Below are 18,869 nucleotides of genomic sequence, written 5' to 3'. Positions count from 1 at the left end.
GGAACTTGTGGTCATAAGGGACTCACTCGCCTTCAAAAGTGGCTGATCTCCCTGGGAATTCCTTCCTCTGCTCCACACTGGGGTCAACCTGGGATGAACTCCAAGAGGTAGAGGATGAAGACAGCCAGACGTGGGAGGAGGTCCCTAGACCCGGAGGGTGATGTAGGCCTGTGTTTCCCTGCTCCGCCCACTACAGCACTGTCCCCTTGAGCCAAGACTATGGTCTTTTTTTTTTTTTTTTGATGTAGTGCTAATAGTCATTGGGCTTCCCTAGAGACTCAGTGGTAAAGAATTCACCTGCCAATGCAAGGGACGTGGGTTTGATCCCTGGGTGAGGACGATCCCCTGGAGAAGGAAAAGGCAACTCCAGTATTCTTGCCTGGAAAATCTCACGGACAGAGGAGTATGACGGGCTACAGTCCATGGGGTCACAAAAGAATCAGACACAATTTAGTGACTAAACAACAACAACAGCAATGAATATTCATTAATAATGACAGTCCACGAGAGTAATGGTTCCTAATCAGAAGACTGTGGTCCTCTATTCACTCCCATCCCCAGTGCCTGGCACGGAGGGGGGCCCCCTCCTCCCTTTGTCACACGCTGAACGTGCGATGTGACCCCAATCCGCCAGGACGCTCCCCTAGAGGTCTCTCCCCTACTCCTCCTCTTCTGATGTGAAAAAGTCCAGCAAGCTAACGATGTAAGATGGAAAACACTGGGTCTGAAAGCTGGGAGAAGAATGCACTTGTGTGGTTCGAGAGACATAAATGTGAACTTGTTGCAGGAAGAAGGAACTAACCCTGCGTGTGACCTTCAGCACGATACCCTCAGGGCATCCGGATGGAGACCCACTCCGGGGCTGAGGAATAGATGAAATGCTGCAGAGGACCACCCCTGAAGAGGGGCTCAGTAACTCTAACGCCCTTTCCTCCATTCTTACCAGAAAGCTCTCCTCTTCACCGGGCCGGGCCGCCCACCACCCCAGCCCCAGGCTGTATTTTCGATACCGGGGTGGGGGGTGGGGGTGGGCTGTAAACCCTTTAGGTCTCCCATCCCCCCACCAGGAGACGGATCGCATCAGGACCGGACTGGCCGCAAGAGGTGCAGGAGGCAGGGTGTTTGGAACTTGCTGGGTCCTGGGACTCTGGGAACATCTAGGGCAGCGAGGACCGATGGGCGGGGGACCCTAGGAGCACTGGTCCCCGGGGTCCATCATCAGGCAGGGCTAGCCCGGAAGGACGCCCCACGAGGAGCTTCTTGCACTAGAGGTGTTTCTCACCCTGTGGGGCTCCCTTTCACTCTCCAGTCTTCTCTTCAGTCGCGGACATCCTCCCCGCGTCCGCCCCTCAACCTTGGTCGGTTCCTGCTGCCGCTAGGGAAGCCCCCTAGTCGCTGATCTGGCTCCAGCGCTTCTCAAACGGCTCCGGCGTTTACTCGTTGCCTAGCAACCCTGGCCGGGGAGGGGGGGGGGTGGCCGGGACGCGGGGCTGCGCGGCGCGGAAGGAAACCTGGAGCACGTGACCCTCCCATCCCGTTAAGCCATGTCTCCGGTCCCTCCTAAATTAGTCAAGCACCGGTAACGATAAACGTATGTAGGATCTTTGCCAAGGCGCTTATGCAAGTCCACAAATATGCATTTGGCAAGATTCTTAGAAAATGCAAAATGTACTACTCAGCGCTCCTCGGAGTCCTGAGCCCTGGGTGAGGCTGTTATTGATTTGCTCATGATCCAGAAGGTCAATTCCATCCCTTCCTTCAGTTTCCTTGTCTGCTAAATGGGAATTAGGACCCCCAGCTTCCTCTCTGTTACCATAGCCCCTGCCCGTTGAATAGTAAGCTTAAGTCTGAACCACTAGACCAGGAAGGAAACTCCTATAAGGTAGGGGCTGGGTGTTTCCATAGCTTAGCTCTTGGTTGCTGCTGAATGAATGAATAAAATGAAATTTCTCCTTAGTTAAGACAATGAGGTGAAATAATGTAAACCAAAAGAACCCGATGTGGGGCCGGAAAACATGGGTTTGAATCCCAGCCAGGTGGTTCAGATGGTAAAGAATCTGCCTACAATGCAGGAGACTTGGGTTCCATCCCTGTGACAGGAAGATCCCCTGGAGAAGGGAATGGCAAACCACTCCCATATTCTTGCCTGGAAAATTCCATGGACAGAGGAGTCTGGTGGGCTATGATCCATGATGTCGCAAAGAGTCAGACACGACTGAGCGACTTTTGCTCACTTATTTGACTGTTTACTAACCGAGTGATGTTGGGCAAGTTGCTTTCCTTCTCTGACTCATGCTTGGTCGCTTGTGTGTGTGTGTGTTGGTCGCTTGGTCGAGTCCAACTCTTTGTGACCCCACGGACTGTAGCCCGCCAGTCTCCTCTGTCCATGGAATTCTCCAGGCAAGAATATTGGGGTGGGCTGCCATGCTCTCCTCCGGGGGATCTTCCTGACCCAGGGATGGAACCCAGGTCTTCTGCATTGCAGGCCAATTCTTTACCCTGTGTCACCAGAGAAGCCCCGCTTAGTCGCTTAGTCGTCTCCGACTCTGCGACTCCATGTACTGTAGCCCGCCAGGCTCCTCTGTCCTTGGGATTCTCCAGGGAAGAACAGTGGAGTGGGTAGCCATTCCCTTCTCCAGGGGATCTTCCCGACCCAGGGATCTTCCTGGCCCAGGGTCTCCTGCATTGCAGGTGGATTCTTTACCGTCTGAGCCACCAGACTCAACAATCCTCATTGGCCAAGGGAGGGGGCAGTTGCGGTACTCAGGATAACTGGGAGGCTCAGCTGAGCTGACGTGGCAGTGTGCCCAGGCTGGAGCTGACCACAGAACCTGCACCAGAGGCCAGCTCTGTGCCTCTCTGTGCCTGCCCACAGAGCAGGAAAATAAAGGCCCAGTAGAGATGGCGCAGAGGGACTGGGAGTGGCATGGCCAGTGGAGGTGTCTGTCCTGGCCCGCTGGGGGTCCAGGTGCTAGCGGCCTGAGAGCTGGGTGGATGGAAGCCAGGCGGTGGGTGGTAGACCAGATGCCTGGTTTCAGGAGCTACTTTCACACTGACCTGAAAGGAAGGTTCCTGGTGGTGTGTATGTGTGTGTTCAGCGGCGTTTCAGTCTTTGCCACCTCATGTACTGTAGCCTGGCAGGCTCCTCTGCCCATGGAACTTTTCAGGCAAGAATACTGGAGGGCGATGCCCTTTCCTCCTGCGGGGCATCTTCCCAACCCAGGAATCAAACCCGTGTCTCTTGCATCTCCTGCATTAGCAAGTGGATTATCACCAGCACTACGTGGGAAGCCAGAGCTCTTGGTAGAAGAAACCAGCGCTCGGAGCGGCAAGGGGATGATTAAACCACCCAGTTCTGGGGGTAAAAACAGTCCAAGGAGGGCTCCACAGGTCAGGGGCTCCCCATCGTTCATTACCTTTTCCCCAAGGGCCCCCGTCCCCACAGGGGACAGGGCAGGTAAAAGCATCGAGATGGTCAGGTGCACCTTGGGGGAGCTTTCTCACCTGAAGCTGAGGGGCTCAGCTGAGCAATTTCTGAGCCCTGACATCCTGGGGTGGGAGGGGTAAGCACAACCCTAAGGCTCTGACCTCTCCTGGGAGGGGGTCTGGGCAGAGACCTCAGAGTCCGGAGGAAAAACGATTTCCCCCAGGAGTCTGTTGACCGGTGCTCTACAACCAGCCGGAGAAGAAGAGGGTGTGGTGGGAAGAGGGGACTTGGGTTGAATCTTAATCAGTCATGTGCTCGGTCGCTCAGTCGTGTCCGGCTCTTTGCAGCCCCGTGGACTGGAGCCCGCCAGTCCTCTACCCATGGGATTCTTCAGGCAAGAATCTGGAGTGGGTTGCCATTTCTTCCTCCAGGGGATCTTCCTGACCCAGGGACTGAACCCACATCTCTTGCATCTCCTGCATTGCAGGCAGGTTCTTTACCATTAGCAGCACCCGGGCAAGGGAAGCCCAGTCTGTCAGGACCACCCCACCTTTCAGACAAGGTCTAGTTTCCGGAACAACCAACAAAACTCAAATGGGATTTTTATTGTTAACAAGCAGTTGGGGGGCAGGGGGAAGGTGGAAGCGACTGCTGAGTAACAAAGCTAGATGGCTTTCCAGCCCCCAGCCACAGTAAGGGAAATGCCCGTCGGGCCCTTCCCCAACCATCCAGCATGCCCTTGTCCCAGATGTGGGCCCAGGAGCCCTAATCCCACGAACAGTCCCTCCCTGCTCCACCCCCGCCCCACATTCCTCAGGCCAATCTGGTTGCAGATCTTAGAATAGAGTTTCGGCAACAGGAGTCTCTGCCCAGAGAGCCCTGGGATCCAGGGCTGGGAAGCCAGGGAGCCCTGCCATCCAGGCCATGCCTCCTGGGCTCAGCTCCCCTTCCCGTTGGCACTGAAGGCACGGAAGTGTGGGGGCAGGCACCCCCATGGTTCCTGGGTCCCAGGGGCCCCAGCCTTCTGAGATCCCGAGCTCCTGACGCCAGGTCATCCCCATCTGCCCAGCCTCCGTCTCCCTTTGCTGCCACACCCCATCAAGCCTTGGCGGGCAGGAGGGCCGGTTCCGGGCAGGGCCCCTCAGTTGTGCCGTAAGCATCCGTTTTTACCTTGGGTGCTTGTGCCATAGGTCAGGCGGGGCATCCGACCAACCCTTTCGGAAACATCGCCTGGGTTGGAGCTGGCAGCGACAGGGGAGGTGTCCTCCGGGCCTGCGACAGGGAAGGGCCAGGAGCTCTGCTTTAAGGCATGCCTCTCCATGCCCTCTAGTCACCCACAGTGGCTCTGAACTCCCTAGGGGCACCTCCGCCCCCAGAGGCCAGTCCCACTAATAGTCTTCAGGAACCCAGTTTCCAGCAAGGGGCAGCCATAGGGGCAGGGAGCTCAACCAGTCTCCTCCCTGGCCTGGCCAAGGGCTCCCCTCTCCCCATTGCTATCCCTGCCCCCCCCCCCACTTGCTGGTACTCACCCGAGTTCTGGCACGGAGGAAGTTTGACCTTGGCCATAGGCAGCGTGGCCTTTCCCAGTGGCCTGATGGTAGGGGTCAGGTGCCCAATCACTGGCATCCTCTCTTCTGTGGTGTGACTCTCCACAGGACAGAGTCCAGCGACGTGCATCTTGGGGCGGGAGAGCTTCATTGGCTGGAGAGCCAGATGAGCTGGGAGCTGTGTGGGGATCTGATACAAGGAGATGTTAGGTTCAGTTGGGGGACACTCCATGGAGAGTGGTGCACAGCTAGGGGTACCCTGGGGCCTCTGGAGGAGTCCAGCCTTCAGAACCCGGCAAGGAGGGGGCCCAGACACCCCCAGCTCCTGTCCCTCTAGGCTCACCCCTTGTCCTGTGATTTCAACGCCCTGGGACTTCCGCTTCCTCTTTGCCTCCAGGGACTCCTTTCGTTTCTTTCTTGGGCTTTTCTTCTGGCCTTGCAGCGGGGGACAAGGGCCATCGCCATGACGCTCGACTGCCCGGGATGGAGCCTCGCCTGTGCTGCTGGACAGGCTGTCCTCGCTGGCGGCGTGCTGGAGGGTGGGGCTGGGCGGCCGCTTGCAGGCCAGCGGTCCGGGCAGCTGCACATCATCCGTCTCGCCCAGCAAGTGCAGGGACAGGCTGCTCTGCTTTATGGTGGGTGCCAGCAGTTGGCGCGCCTCGGCCCCCAGGGCCTGTGAACGGCGCCGGGCAGCCTTCCCGGTGATGCTCTTGGTGTCGGCTGTGGTCTCCTTCCTCCCTGCGGCAGGACAGAGCGGCACCCACCCCGGGATCAAGGCCACATTTCCCCCCGCCCTCCTGCACCTCCAACACCCCTTTCTCTGCTGCAGCTCACCCCAACTTGCTTGCTGTTTGAGAAACTTTGGGTAAGTTTCTGAGCCTTGTTTTCATCTGTAAACTGACGATGGTAAAACTAGCCTCAGTGGGTTGGGAAGATTTTTTTTTTTTTTTGACCATGACACACGGCATACAGGATCTTAGTTCCCTGACTGGGGATCGAACCTTCACCCGCTGCAGTGGAAGTGCTGAGTCTTAACCACTGGACTGCCAGGGAAGTCCCAGGTTCTGAGGATGGATTGCTGAGATAATGAGGGTAGCCTGAGGCCACAGGGTAGGGTGGATTCGAACTCTCAATGCTATTACATTTATTTCCGAGTGGGTAGTGGAGGGGGCTTGACCCCAAGGGCCATGTGTTCCCCATTCTGTTTCCAATTGTGTCCCCTGCTCTGTGTGGACAGAGCAGGTGGTTACTCTTCTCTGGGTACTGGTGCCTCTCTTTCTAGAATGATGCCTGGGTGTGTTCAGCAGAGGAGAGGGAAGGAAGGGGCTTTGGCTGGGTGCGCTGAGCTATTGAGATCATGCCAGGCTCAGGCTGATGGGGGTTGGGGGAGGCAGGGGACACACCTTTGAGGGACAAGGGGATCTCCGACAGATTCTCGATGTTTTCAGGGGAGGAGTTGATCTGGCCGATCAGACCGACCTGAGTGGCGGCCTGTGAGATGAATGGGTTGGGAAGAGAAGCCATTGGACCCAGCAGGAACCCTATGTCCTCAGAGGGCTGTTTTGGAAAAGTTCCATCCCAACCACTGGGTGTCCCTCCCGGGTACTCCCGCCCACATCCAGGGACCCGTGGGGCCCACTGCTCACCTCCTGCATCACCAGGTTGCCGGCCGGGATTCGGGGTGGGGTGGGCATAAAGGAGCCCTTCGCTTGCCAGGCCCAGGAGCTGGTCTTGACTGGGTGCTTGGCTTCACTGAGGTCGGCAGAGGAGGATGGGCAGCTGTTGCCCAGGCTGGTACCACGGGGGTCCCAGCGCCACCCCTCCTGAGAACTGTTGCATTGTGGGAACGAGGACCCCAAAGTCCTGGCTCCAGACCTGTGCCCCCCTCCCCTCTTTCCTGCTCCATCCTCCCTGGGAAGCCAGGTCTGGGCTGGCATCTCTGAGACATGGCCTGGTGGCTCAGGCGGGCTGGATGGCTGGAAGTGGTCCTCAGCTCACCTCTCAGTGCTGAGCAGAGGGAGGAAGCTTCCGTGCTGGTGCGGGGACTCGGAGTTAGGTATCTTGACCTTGTCTAGGTCAGACTCCTCCGGAGTCAGCACGGTTCCTGGTGGGCTAAGCTTGGGCAAGGCGCTGTCCTGGGGAGAGGAAAGGAGGGAGAGGGCAGTTGGAAGACTTGGTCTCAGACTGAGTAAACAGCCTGGGTGACACAGGCACACAGAGTGTCTGGGGCTGTAATCTGGGCTGGGAGCCCCAGAAGACAGGGGGGCTTGTGTGCTGAGTCCCCAGGGGCCAGCCGTGGTCTGCTAGGCATCCCCAGTGGCACTGCCTGGTGGCCTGGGCTCCTGGGAGGGCATCTGGGGCCCTTAGTGATATCTCAGATGGCCAACCCTGACCCTCAGACCCTGGATGGGGACACGTGTGGCAGAAGAACAGCACGGGAGGGGAGCTTGGTGAGGCTTTGGGTCGGATGAGGAGGAGGAGGAGGAGGAAGAGGTGTCCGCTTTCTGGGGACCAGCCAGCACGGTCCCGAGGCCACCCTACTTGCTGGCAGGCGCCGCCCTGGGCATCAGCCCTGCCCCTAGCACAGGGGCGCATTGTCCGGCCCGGGCGCCCACCTGCAGGGCCCGAGAGGCCAGGCGGTCCATCATGGTGGCACGCTCCAGGTTGCCCTCCTCCTGCTCCCGCAGGTACACTTCGTACAGCTCCTTCAGATGCTGCGGCACAGCCAGGTTGCAGTCTGCGGTGGGGGAGCGGAGAGGCAGGGCTCAGTGCACGCTCTCGGGCTCTCGGCGGGTCGGACGCGCGGGGTGTAGGTAGCGAGGGGACCCTACCCTGGATGAGCTGCCGCTGGGCGCGGATGATCTCCTCGCAGAGGCTGCGGCGCTGCTCCAGGCGGCACAGGGCCTCGCGGCGGTGGCGGAGCGCGCCGTCGCGGAGCAGGGCTTGCGACTGCATCTCGGCGTTCTTCAGCTCCAGCTCGTGCACGCGGCAGAGCAGGCCGAGCGCCTCGCGCTGCTGCTCCGAGCTGACGCGCCGCGGCAGCGTCTGCTCCAGGCGGCGGCCCCGCGCGCGCAGCTCTCGGCACCGCTGCTCCAGCGCCAGCTGGGGAGCCGAGCGGGCCGTCAGCACCAGGTGGCCGGTGAGCGGCCGCCCGCACCCGCCGCTGAGCGGGTCCTCGCCCTTCCAAGCCCCCGGATGCTGTGCGGCCGGCTGAAGCCCCACTCCGAGGCCCGCTTTTCGAAGCTGTGTCTTGAACTCTGCAACCGGGGACTGCTCCTGAGGGACCCCTCTGTGCCCACCTTCTTGCAACCCATCCCTGAAACAGGCTCCGTGCAGTGAAGTCGCTCAGTTCTGTTCGACTCTTTGCGACCCCATGGACCGCAGCCCGCCAGGCTCCTTCCATGGGATTCTCCAGGCGAGGATATTGGAGTGGGCTGCCATTTCCTTCTCCAAGGGATCTTCCCGACCCAGGGAGGGAACCTCGGTCTCCCGCATTGGCGGGCGGACTCTTTACCATCTGAGCCACCAGGGAATCCAGGGAAATGAGCTCCGTGGACCAGCTCAACCGCAGCCCATCTCATGCCCTCTGGACTGGTGGACCCTGAAGCCCCTTGGTATGGCTATGCTCCAGAACAGAGAAGGGAGATCTGGAAAACCCTCATTAAAATGTTGGCTAACAGTTTTCTGAGTCTTTAATATGTGAAAGGATTTATTTACTCTTCTCATCAACCCCACGAGGGTGGACCACTCCCATTTTAAAGATGAGTTCTTGCCTGGAGAATCCCATGGACAGAGGAGGCTGGTGGGCTATAGTCCAGGGGGTAGCAAAGAGTCGGACCCAACTGAGCGACTGAGTCCACACACACAAAGCGTTAGTCCCTCACTGGTGTCTGACTCTGTGACCCGCCAGGCTCCTGTGTCCATGGGGTTCTCCAGGCAAGAATACTGGAGTGGGTAGCCATTTCCTACTCCAGGGGATCTTCCCGACCCAGGGATTGAACTGGCATCTCCTGCATTGCAGGTGGATTCTTTACCATCTGAGCCACCAGCGAAGTTCTCAGATGAGAAAGAGAGACTCAAAGTCACTGGGGATTTGTGGCCTGAGAGCCCAGGTTTCACTCCTCCCACAAGATTCTCCTAGCCCCTTCCTTCTGAGTCTCTCAACCCCCTCTCCCAGACCCAGAGCCCCAGGCACCTTCTGCTTTCGCAGCTTCTTCTGCTTGGTCATCAAGGTAGCGATGCTTTCGCGGGCGGACACCACCTCGGCGGGCTCCTTGATGTCTGGCTGGTTGTCACCGGTGTCCGAGTCCTTCCTGGTGTCACCCTTAGTGAAGGACTCCTTCCGACGCTCCTCCCGCCACTTGAGTGCCCGGCGTGACTTCTCATGCTTCCAGCTGCCGCAGCCCCAACCCCAAAGGAGACAGGGGATTCAGGCCATGGAGGGTTGGGGGGCATAAGGTGCGGCTCCAGCTCCCGGGTCCCATCCCAGGCCAGCGGTGCTTACCTGGCAATGGTGAGCAGGTGGTGGGAGGTGTCCATCTCCAGCTCCATGCCACGGTTCTCCAGCTCCAGCAGGCGTCTCTGCGTGTCCATTTGCTCCTGGAAGGTGCTGACCAGCTGCTCACGAAGGTGTTCCATTGCAGCCTGTTCGCCCTGCCCGCTGTGCAGCTGGACCTTGGCTGCCCGTTGAATGGGAGATGGGAGAGGTCAGCGGAGGAGGAAAGGTCAGCCCAGGAAAGTCTGGGTCCGCCTGGGCCCTCCCCACCTCTTTCTCCCCAAAAGACTTCTGTGCAACCACCTCCTCCACGAAGACCTCCTAGATTACCCCCTCCCACATTCCACCTTCCACATTGCTTCAGGCAGTGACCCAAAGGTGACTCCCAGCTCCCTGTATGAACTGGGCTTCCACCAGCCTTTAGAGTGCCTTTCTGTCACCTAGTAAAAGGCACCCCTTAGACACTTTACTGCCATGTGCTGCAAGATCATCAAAGCAAGTACAGAAAATCTGTAAGGGAACCGTATCCCTCCTGGTGATGCCAGGCCCAGTCTGACAGCCCTCACTGCAGTCCCCAGAGTGAAGCCCCCACACAGCTAAATGCCCAGGTGACTCTCACTCTGATACCACCGAATCCTCGGGTCAGGTCTCTGAGGCAGAGATCACGATTCTGTTTGCCAGCTGAAGGACGGGTGGCTTAAAGGCTATTCAGCCAGAAAGAGCCCGAGTCCGGCTTTGAAGCCAGCGCTATCTGACCGCAGAGCACCCTGAGGGGCATCGGGAGACGGGCTCTGGTTCACGGAGACCCACGCACGCACCCTGGATGTGGCGGATGTCGCCCCGCCCCAGCTGGGCTCGGTCCGGGCTCCGCCCGCCCCGCTCCTCCATCTTGCGCTTGAGCCTCTGGATCTCGCCCCGCAGGTCAGCAATGATGTTCGTGTACTGGGCGATGTGGTAGGAGACGCTTAGCAGGTTCCGCTTCACCTGGGGAGGGGGCGGGGTACAGTCACCTGGGGGCCAGGGCCTGCCAGTGGGGACCCTCTTTTTCTCCTGGTTGACAGTAACGACCTCCTCGCCTCCAACCCTGTTCTATGCTCTGCTTAGTCACTCAGCTGTGCCTGACTCGCTGCGACCCCATGGACAGTAGCCTGCCGGGCTCCTCTGTCCATGGGATTCTCCAGGCAAGAATACTGGAGTGGGTGCCATGCCCTCCTCCAGGGGATCTTCAACCCAGGGATTGAACCCAGGTCTCCTGCATTGCAGGCGGATTCTTTACCACCTGAGCTACCAGGAAAGCCCTGCCTCCGACCCTACAACCTATCAAACTACATGCCCCCACCAGAGGCATACTCCTAAAATTATGCGCCAGCCCCCCCGCCCCGCCCCAAGCCCCGGCTCTCTGTGCCACTCAACCTTCATTGGCTCCCTACTGCTGGGAGAATGTCCTGATTCCTTCATTTGGTGTTGAAGGCACACTGCTCTCTCTAGTTCCATTTGGCTCACTGCTCCGGTGGAGGAAGCATTCTCCTCACCCCACCTCTGCCGCCAACACCACCTCCTCCCTGCCTTAGGAGCCTCTGTCCTTACTGCTCCCTCCCTTCTGGAGTCTCCTCTTCACCCTTCAGATTCCCACTCACAGTCTCTAAAGAGGTCCGTGGGATCCCACGGCCTCCCTGCTGTTGGCGTGACTGCTATTAATAATATTCTGAACTATCAATTCGCTCTTTTAAGGGTCTCTTCCCACCATTAAGTTACTTAATGGAGAGAGTAGAGATAAAGCATCCAGCTCCTGACACAGTAGCTGGAAAACTGCTGTGTTAGGAGAATGTTGGTTAGGTTCTTAGACTCTTCACATGGGTGGGCCCAGATGACCTCATAGGTAGCCAGGATTCTAACACACTGATCAGAAAATGTAGGGAAACCTTGAAAACTGGGCAGAGCTCAGTGCCCTTCCTCCCCAGCCGGGAAGCCGCTTAGCTCCCTTCAGCCTCACTGTCCTCGGCTGTGAGTTGAGGACAGAAATAACGCCTGCCTCATTCGAGGATCACATGAGATGAACTGATAAAGGGCCCACAGTATAAGTGCTCAGTAACACTCACCACTATTGGAACTGTTGGGGTTAGGGCCTTCGGAGGAGTAAAGGTCTGAATGAGCATCTTTTAAGATGAAAACAGGAAGATGGAAGGGGATGGTGGGGTTCGGGGCACAGACCTTGGGGATGAGCACAGACTGAGCAAGAGGAGGGCCGGGACTTCCCTGGAGGTCCGATGGTTAAGAGTCTGCCTGCCAATGCAGGGGACATGGGTTTGGTGTCTGGTCTGGGAAGATCTCACATGCCACGGGGCAACTAAGCCCGTAAGCCACCCTTACTGAGCCCACACGCCCCAGAGCCCGTCGCACAAGAGAATCCACCATAGTCGCCACAACTAGAGAGGAGCCCCCCAGTTCACCGCAACCAGAGAAACCCCACACATAGCAACAAAGACTGACCACGGCCAAATAAAGTTTGAAAAGAGAAGGGGCCCTTCAGAAGCTGTGGGCTTCCTGGCAAGTCACAGGGGGCCAGAGCAGTGGCGGCTCGGTCCAGCGTGTGTGTTCGGGGGGCTGGGGGTGGCACGCCTTGGAGTCAGTCAGGGGGCTTGAATCTTGGCCCAGAAGGGCAGATCCTGGGGGCACAGAGCAGGGGCCCCTCACCCGGGTCTTGATGCTCTTGGCCCGGCCGGCGTAGGTCAGGGTGTTCCGGGACTCCTCGAAGGCGCTGCTTGCTGGGCTGATGTGGGCGATCATCACGGTGCGGCTGTTTCCCCCCCAGGGAGTCCTGGACGGGCCGGGGGCGGGCGGCGGTCAGCAGGGGCTGCCTCCCTGGACCCTGCTCCCGCTCGTGATGCCCTCGTGGCGTGTGTGCGTCTCTCTCTCTCACACACTCACAGGTGCTGGTGCCGAGCACCCCGTGGACCCTCCTGCCCCCTCTGCTGCCTCCCCACTTCTTCCCTCTCCCAGTTTCTTCTCCAAAGCTCATGTTAGAAAATTTCCAGCATCTGAGTCAGGGCCTCCCAGCTCTCCTCCTCCCCTGCTCATATACATGAGGACGAGGAAAGGTTGGCTGGAACCAGAGCGGGAAGAGCTCTGAGGGGTCCTGGGCTTCTCCGCCATCTCCTCGGGCCATCCAGGTCACCCCCTTTGCTGACGGCGGAAGGTGCCATTGTCTTGGCTGGAGCGAGGCTGGTGATGGAGTGAACTGGGCCTGTGGCCACTGCCTCCCTTGTCCCGGGCTTGCCCTGCCCTCTTCAACGGAGAGAGTGTGCGGGGCTACAGGGGCCTAGGGGCAAAGCCCTCGGGTGTGGCAGTGACCATCGGAGCGACTTCAAGCAAGGTCCTTCACCTCCCTAACCCTCAGCTCCCTCCAGTTTCTAGGTAGCAGGAGCCGGCTCTCGCACCCCCAGCCTGCAGGTGCAGTGATGCTGGTGGGCTGATGCCCAGCGCTAGGTCACCTGCAGCTCTGCCATCAGCCCAGCCAGACCTCTGCTGGGGCCCTCCGTCCAGCACTTACTGGCGGGAGCCCTTGGGGAGGTTACTTAGCCTCCTAGTGCCTCGGTGTCCTCGTCTGCAAATGGAATTAATGACCCCCTAACTCAGATACGCTGACCCGATAAAAGGAACTGAGGAGAATTCCCTGGCCGTCCGGTGGTTAGGACTCCATGCTTTCACTGCTGAGGGCCCGGGGTTCAATCCCTGGTCGGGAAATTAAGATCCCACAAATCATGCAGAATGGCTCCCTCCTCTCCAAAAAGGAACTGGGTGTGGCGGGGTGAAGTAGTGCATTCAGAGCCCAGCCAGGAGTGTGCTCCCCACCCCACAACAGCAGCCTCTGGGAGCCACGAGACTGACAGTCCACCTGAACCCCCAAATCCAGATGACTCCCAGTTCCCTCAAACCCACAGCCCTGGGTGGGAGGGCGGTGGTCAGATGCTCAGATGCAACCTCTTTTCCTCCCCGCTGTTCGCAAACAGGGGCCGGCGAGCGCGTGCTCAGTCGCTTCAGCCACGTCCGACTCTTCTAGACCCCGTGGACTGGTTCCTCTGTCCATGGGATTCTCCAGGCAAGAGTACTGGCGTGGGTTGCCATGCCCTCCTCCAGGGGACCTTCCTGACCCAGGAATCAAACCCCCAACTCCTGCATCTCCTGCATTGCAGGCAGATTTTTTTTTTTACCTCCTCAGCCACCTGGAAACCCCTAACACACAGGACACCCAGTTGAGATCTGAAATTTGGATAAATGAGTGAGCTTTTTTTAAAGTATAAGTATGTCTCAAAGACGGCATGGGACATACATACTGATACCCAAACCAGATTTCGTTATTTATCTGTTATTTATTCACATGCAGCTGGACATCCTGTATTTCTCTCTGTGCAGCTGGCAGCCCCACCCCGGTGCCCAGGGCCTAGGCCCAGTGGCAGCTGGTACCTTCAGGAGGCGGGTGAGCTTGCTGTCGCGATAGTTGACGTACTTGTTGGCGCCCTTGTCACTCAGCGCATTGATGCAGTTGCCCAGGGCCAGCAGCGAGCGGTTGATGTGGGCCCCCTCTTTCATGCGCTGCCCACGGTTCTGCGTCTGGGGCGGTGAGCAGCAGGTATGACTCCCCACCCCAGGCCATCCTGGGTTGTAAACCCTCTCCCCGTCCCCCAGGGCTCTGCAAGGAAGAGACGCTGAGGATCTGGTCTGCCCTCTGCTCAGGGAGGGCATTCCAGAAGGTCAGAGAACGAGAAGGTCTCTGGACAAGAGTGGGGCTTCCTAGGTGGGCGCTAGTGGTTAAGAACCTGCCTGGCAATGCAGGAGACACAGGAAACGCCGGTTCGATCCCTGGGTCTAGGAGATTCTCTGGAGGAGGGCATGGCAACCCACTCCAATACTCTTGCCTGGAAAATCTCATGGACAGAGGAGCCTGGTGGGCTGCAGTCCATGGGGTCACAGAGTTGGACATGACTGAAGCAACTGAGCACGCATGCTGGACAAGAGCAGGGGACAGGACACTCCCACGGAGGGCTGAGAGCCCGGCTCTTCGTCTGCCTGGGGACTGACCCGCTGGCACAGTTAAGGGCAGCACCGAGGGCGAGATGGTGGGAGGTCGCGACTTCCCAGGCAGCTCAGCTGGGAGCCAGCACGGCCATGGGCTCCCGGTTGTAGAGAGAGAGCCAGGCTCCAGAGGGGAAGGATGGAAGTTTGTGTGTACGCGGGAAAGGGTGTGTGAGCGTGTGTGAATTGTATGTGTACATGTGACAGTGTGTATGTGTGTATAAGAAGGTGTGTGAGGAACCCCCTGGAGTTCCAGGGTCTAAGACTCCGCGCTCCCAATGCAGCAGGGGGCCTGCGTTCGATCCCTGGTTAGGGAACTAGGTCCCACATCCACAGCTAAGAGTTTGAATGCTGCAACTAAAGATTCCATGTGCCATAACTAAGACCCAAAGCAGCCGATACATAAATAAATAATAAGTAAATATTAAAAAAAAAAAAAAAAAGAAGGCTGTGTGTTAGGAAATGCATGAATTTGTGTGTGAATGGATGTAAGAGCAGGACAGGACCAAGTCCCAGGAGGCTCTGCCACCCTTGGGAGACATCTCTGCCCAGCCTGGTGAAGCTGGGATCGGGTGGCTGCAGGGCACACCCTCTCCCCACTGGCTGCTCCCCGCCCCCTTCCTCCAGGAAGCCCTCAGGCCTTTATGGAAAGAGAATGTGTTTCTCCCACTCCACCCTATTGACACCAACCCTTGTTGCTTCTCCCCGGTACTTGCGTTTGCCTCAGTGCTAATGGTGAGATGCCCATGGATTCAGGCGACCACGAAACTTCTGAATTTGCCCACAGGAGGGGGCCAGGGTGGCAGGGCTGGGCAAACAGCGACGGGAGGGACGAACGCTGACAAGTGGGTGGCAGGCTCTTTTCTCTCCCTGATGTGGTGGGCAGGGTCCCCTCCCGGGCTCTGCCCAGGGTCCCCCCCATCAGGGGACATCGTCTCCCCTGGGCCCCAGCTCCTCACCGGGCCCATTCATTCTCCTGGCAGTTTCCCCAGGTCCTCCGGGACACACACTGTCTCCTTCCCTGGAGAGATCCTCACAAACCCTTCCCACAAACAGCCCCTTGGCGGGGGGGCGAAGTGGGGGGGTCTCCCTGGGGTACCCTAGCCCAGCCCGCCCTTTCTGTCCTCTGTGACATCCCTCAGTGCCCGCCCCTCTGGAGCACCCCCCACTCCCGCCCTCCCTGAGACAGTCCCCACTCCACCCCTTGGGGAGCGGGGTGGGCCAGCCTCCCTGCCCCGCACCCCCAAGCTCTGCCCCCAGCCCCAGGGGGAGCCAGCCTCACCTGGGAGGCCCGCTCAGAGCCAGCCAGGTCGATCATGAAGAGGCGGCCCTGCCGCACCTCCTGCAGGACGTCCCTGACCCGGCCGCGCTGGCGCACGGTCACCTGGAGCACGGCGTGGGAGCGCGAGGACGTCTGGTTGGCGGCCGTGGGCTCCTGGGTCCTCTGCCGGTTCCCTCTCATCAGCAGCTGCATGATCTGGGTGGGCGGGGCAGAGCAGGGAGGCCACTCCTGGGGACCCGTGGGGACGCTCCCCAGTCCTGCCTCTGCGAGGTTGGGAAGGGGCCCAAGGCAGGGCTGGGTCAGCCCCCCGTGTGCTGTGGGGGCCGAGCGGTCAGGGCCTGTCAACTGGGATGCTGGGTGCCTTGCCGGTCCCCAGGGTCGGCGTGGCCGGGGGCGTGTCATCCAGGGTCCTCTGTGTCTGCCCCAGCTCCAGCCCAGCTGAACTGCAGTGGCTCCCTGGTTGCAGAGCCCTGCCGCCTCTGGTCATACCCCCACACACAGAGATTAGTGTCCTCCACTACCCGACTGGCTGCACAAGACTCGCCTCTTTGGCATTGATGGTGGAGACCTCAGTGAGTCCAGCCACCTGGATCACTCCCTTGGAGTCTTCCCTCAGCTCCAGGTACCCCAGGGAAGGGTTCAGCAGGTCCCGGATCATCTCATTGTAGATCTGATGGGACCGGTTGGGAGGGGCAGGGGACAGACGTTAACGGGAGACCGAGAGCAGGAGGCTCAGGCAACAGCCGGGCTCTCCATCCCTCCCGAGAGCTCCGGGCTCCTCTCAGGGAAACCCTGGGTTAAGGAGATGGACCCCTTCCTTCCTTCCTATGAGGTGGGCCTAAGGGGGCTTCAGCACCCAGGGGGGAAATACTGGGCTGCCAAAGCCAACGGTACAGAAGGTAGCAGGCCGGCCGGGCACCAGGCAGAGGATGGGACCTAACCCGTGGCCAAGCCCTGGTGGTTGCTAAGCAACCCTTACGGTACCTTCACCCAGCCTCCCTAGCCACGGCCGTCGAAGTGCATTTTGCTGTCTAAGTCAACACGACGCTGGCTGGAGCAGGTGCTGGCAGCGATGCCTCGCTGCGCCTCCTGAGCTGTCACCCAGGAGATTATCAGCTTCCAGAGGGAGCCAGGGAGGCCAGGAGCCAGATGGAGCCTAGCCCAGGGGCTCTCCCGCCGCTTCTGGCCTCTGTGGGCCCCCACCCACACTGATCTGCTATTGCCCAGTGATAGCACTCCCACAGGTGGGCATCAGGGGCTGTGTCAAGGTGGAGAAGGCTGGCAGGTCTAAGCCTGTCCGTGTATGTAACATTCTCACCTGTACCTACATATACAGAGTGCCTACAGGTAGCCTGGCAAAGCAAACAGGGTTGGCTCAGTCGTGTCTGACTCTCTGTGATCCCATGCACTGTAGCCCACCAGGCTCCTCTGTCCATGGGATTCTCCAGGCAAGAATGGAGTGGGTTGCCATTTCCTTCTCCAGGGGATCTTCCCAAGCCTGGGTCTCCTGCATTGCAGGCAGATTCTTTACCATCTGAGCCACCGGGGAAGTGGAGGAGTGGGTCCAGAGGATGGCCTCTGGGAGGCTGGCTGAGGTCTGTGCGCAGTGACCAGGTAGCTTTGGAGTAGCCAAGTGGGCAGGGCTCGGCTCTAAAGCCGCAGGGTCCTGAGTCTGAATTCCTGTTCCCCCACTTACTGTGTGGCCGCAGGACTGTGGCTGTCAAGTTGCCTAACCTCTCTGAGTTTTTATAAAGTGAGGCCGACCACATGCACGTGGTAGAGCAGCCGTGATGAGCGCCCCAGGAGACTGCCCCCTGACCTGACCCCCGGGAGGTAAACCAGCCCGGGCCTGTGGACCTCCTGGCCCAAGCCCACAGGACAGGGTGGGCCGAGGGCTCACCTCCAGGTAGGACATGGACACCTCGTATTCCATGTCATCGCTGGTCTCCTCGATGGCACCGAAGAGGTCGTTGAGGGTCCGAACGTAGATGCCGGGCTCGTGGTCTGTGCCCAGCATGGTGTAGGTTTTCCCGCAGCCTGGGGCAGAGCAGGGCGGGTGGGTGAGCAGGATGGAGACTGGGAGCATGGGGGCCCCTGGCAAACCTGGGTCTGTCCTCAAGGCTGGAGCCTCCCAGGTGGCCAGGAGGTGGGGGGAGGGGGAGAAGATGGCATCCTTGGCTGGGGGTGGGGCTCTGGGTCTAAAGGGCTCTGGGAGAGGGCAGTTTCAATCAGCCACATCCTTGATTCCTGCTCCGGCCTGGGCCAGACAAGCTCCGAGGCGGAGGGTGAGGAGCTTGATTCTCGGGGGCACTCGCCCTCACCTGTGGGGCCATAGGCAAAGACAGTGGCATTGTAGCCTGAGATGACGCCTTCGATGAGGCTCTTGGTGGTGGCCTGATACACCATCTCCTGTAGGAAAGAGGAGATCCATCAGGGCCCCGGGCACAGCCAGGGCAGAGCACATGGGCCCGTGGGCTCACCCTGACCCGCAACAGAGGCAGTTTCATCCCTGGAGCCCTCAGACCCTGAGATGTGGGTGTGGGAAGGGGGATGGCTGTCTCTGCTTTCCCCCCATGGGTCGGGGGGGCGGGGAATGCCAGCCTGCAAGAGTGCTCAGGACACCTGAGACCCTCCCCACCAACAGCTGGCTCCCAGTCCCCAGCCCAGAGGACGCCTCACACCTGCTCCTTGGAGCATCCGCGGATGGGTGAGATGGGGGTCCCTGGGAGGGTGTCAGCTTCCCCGAGGCGCCCCTCCCAGCACCAGATATCTGGGCTTCAAGCACCTTCCTGCAGCTCCCCTAGGGGGGCCACCTGTGGGGAGCGCTGTGTGGGTCCCTGTGGAGGGTGGCATTTGTGTGCTGACCGTGGTGTGTCCACGCAGAAGGCTCTGTATGCGCCATGCAGGCTCACGCATGTGTGTGTATGTGGGGATGTGGCAGGGAGAGAATGAGTGATGGAGGGTCTCCTGGGGCTCGGTGCCAGGGTCCCCTAAGGGCTCCCTCTCAAGCCAGTCAGAGGGCAGAGAGGGGATCCCGTGTGTCCC

General features: G+C 59.4%; 1 pseudogene; it reads right to left on the bottom strand.

Moving 5' to 3' along the window:
* Nucleotides 1-1,433: 1,433 nt before the first annotated feature.
* The window catches only part of LOC129650760 (kinesin-like protein KIF19), a 30,696-nt pseudogene continuing 13,260 nt past the window's right edge, over nt 1,434-18,869 (bottom strand).

This window comes from Bubalus kerabau, chromosome 4 (assembly GCF_029407905.1).
Source record: "Bubalus kerabau isolate K-KA32 ecotype Philippines breed swamp buffalo chromosome 4, PCC_UOA_SB_1v2, whole genome shotgun sequence".
Taxonomy (NCBI): domain Eukaryota; kingdom Metazoa; phylum Chordata; class Mammalia; order Artiodactyla; family Bovidae; genus Bubalus; species Bubalus kerabau.
Note: the sequence above shows the minus strand (reverse complement) of the source record. Positions and strands in the feature narration are given on the sequence as shown.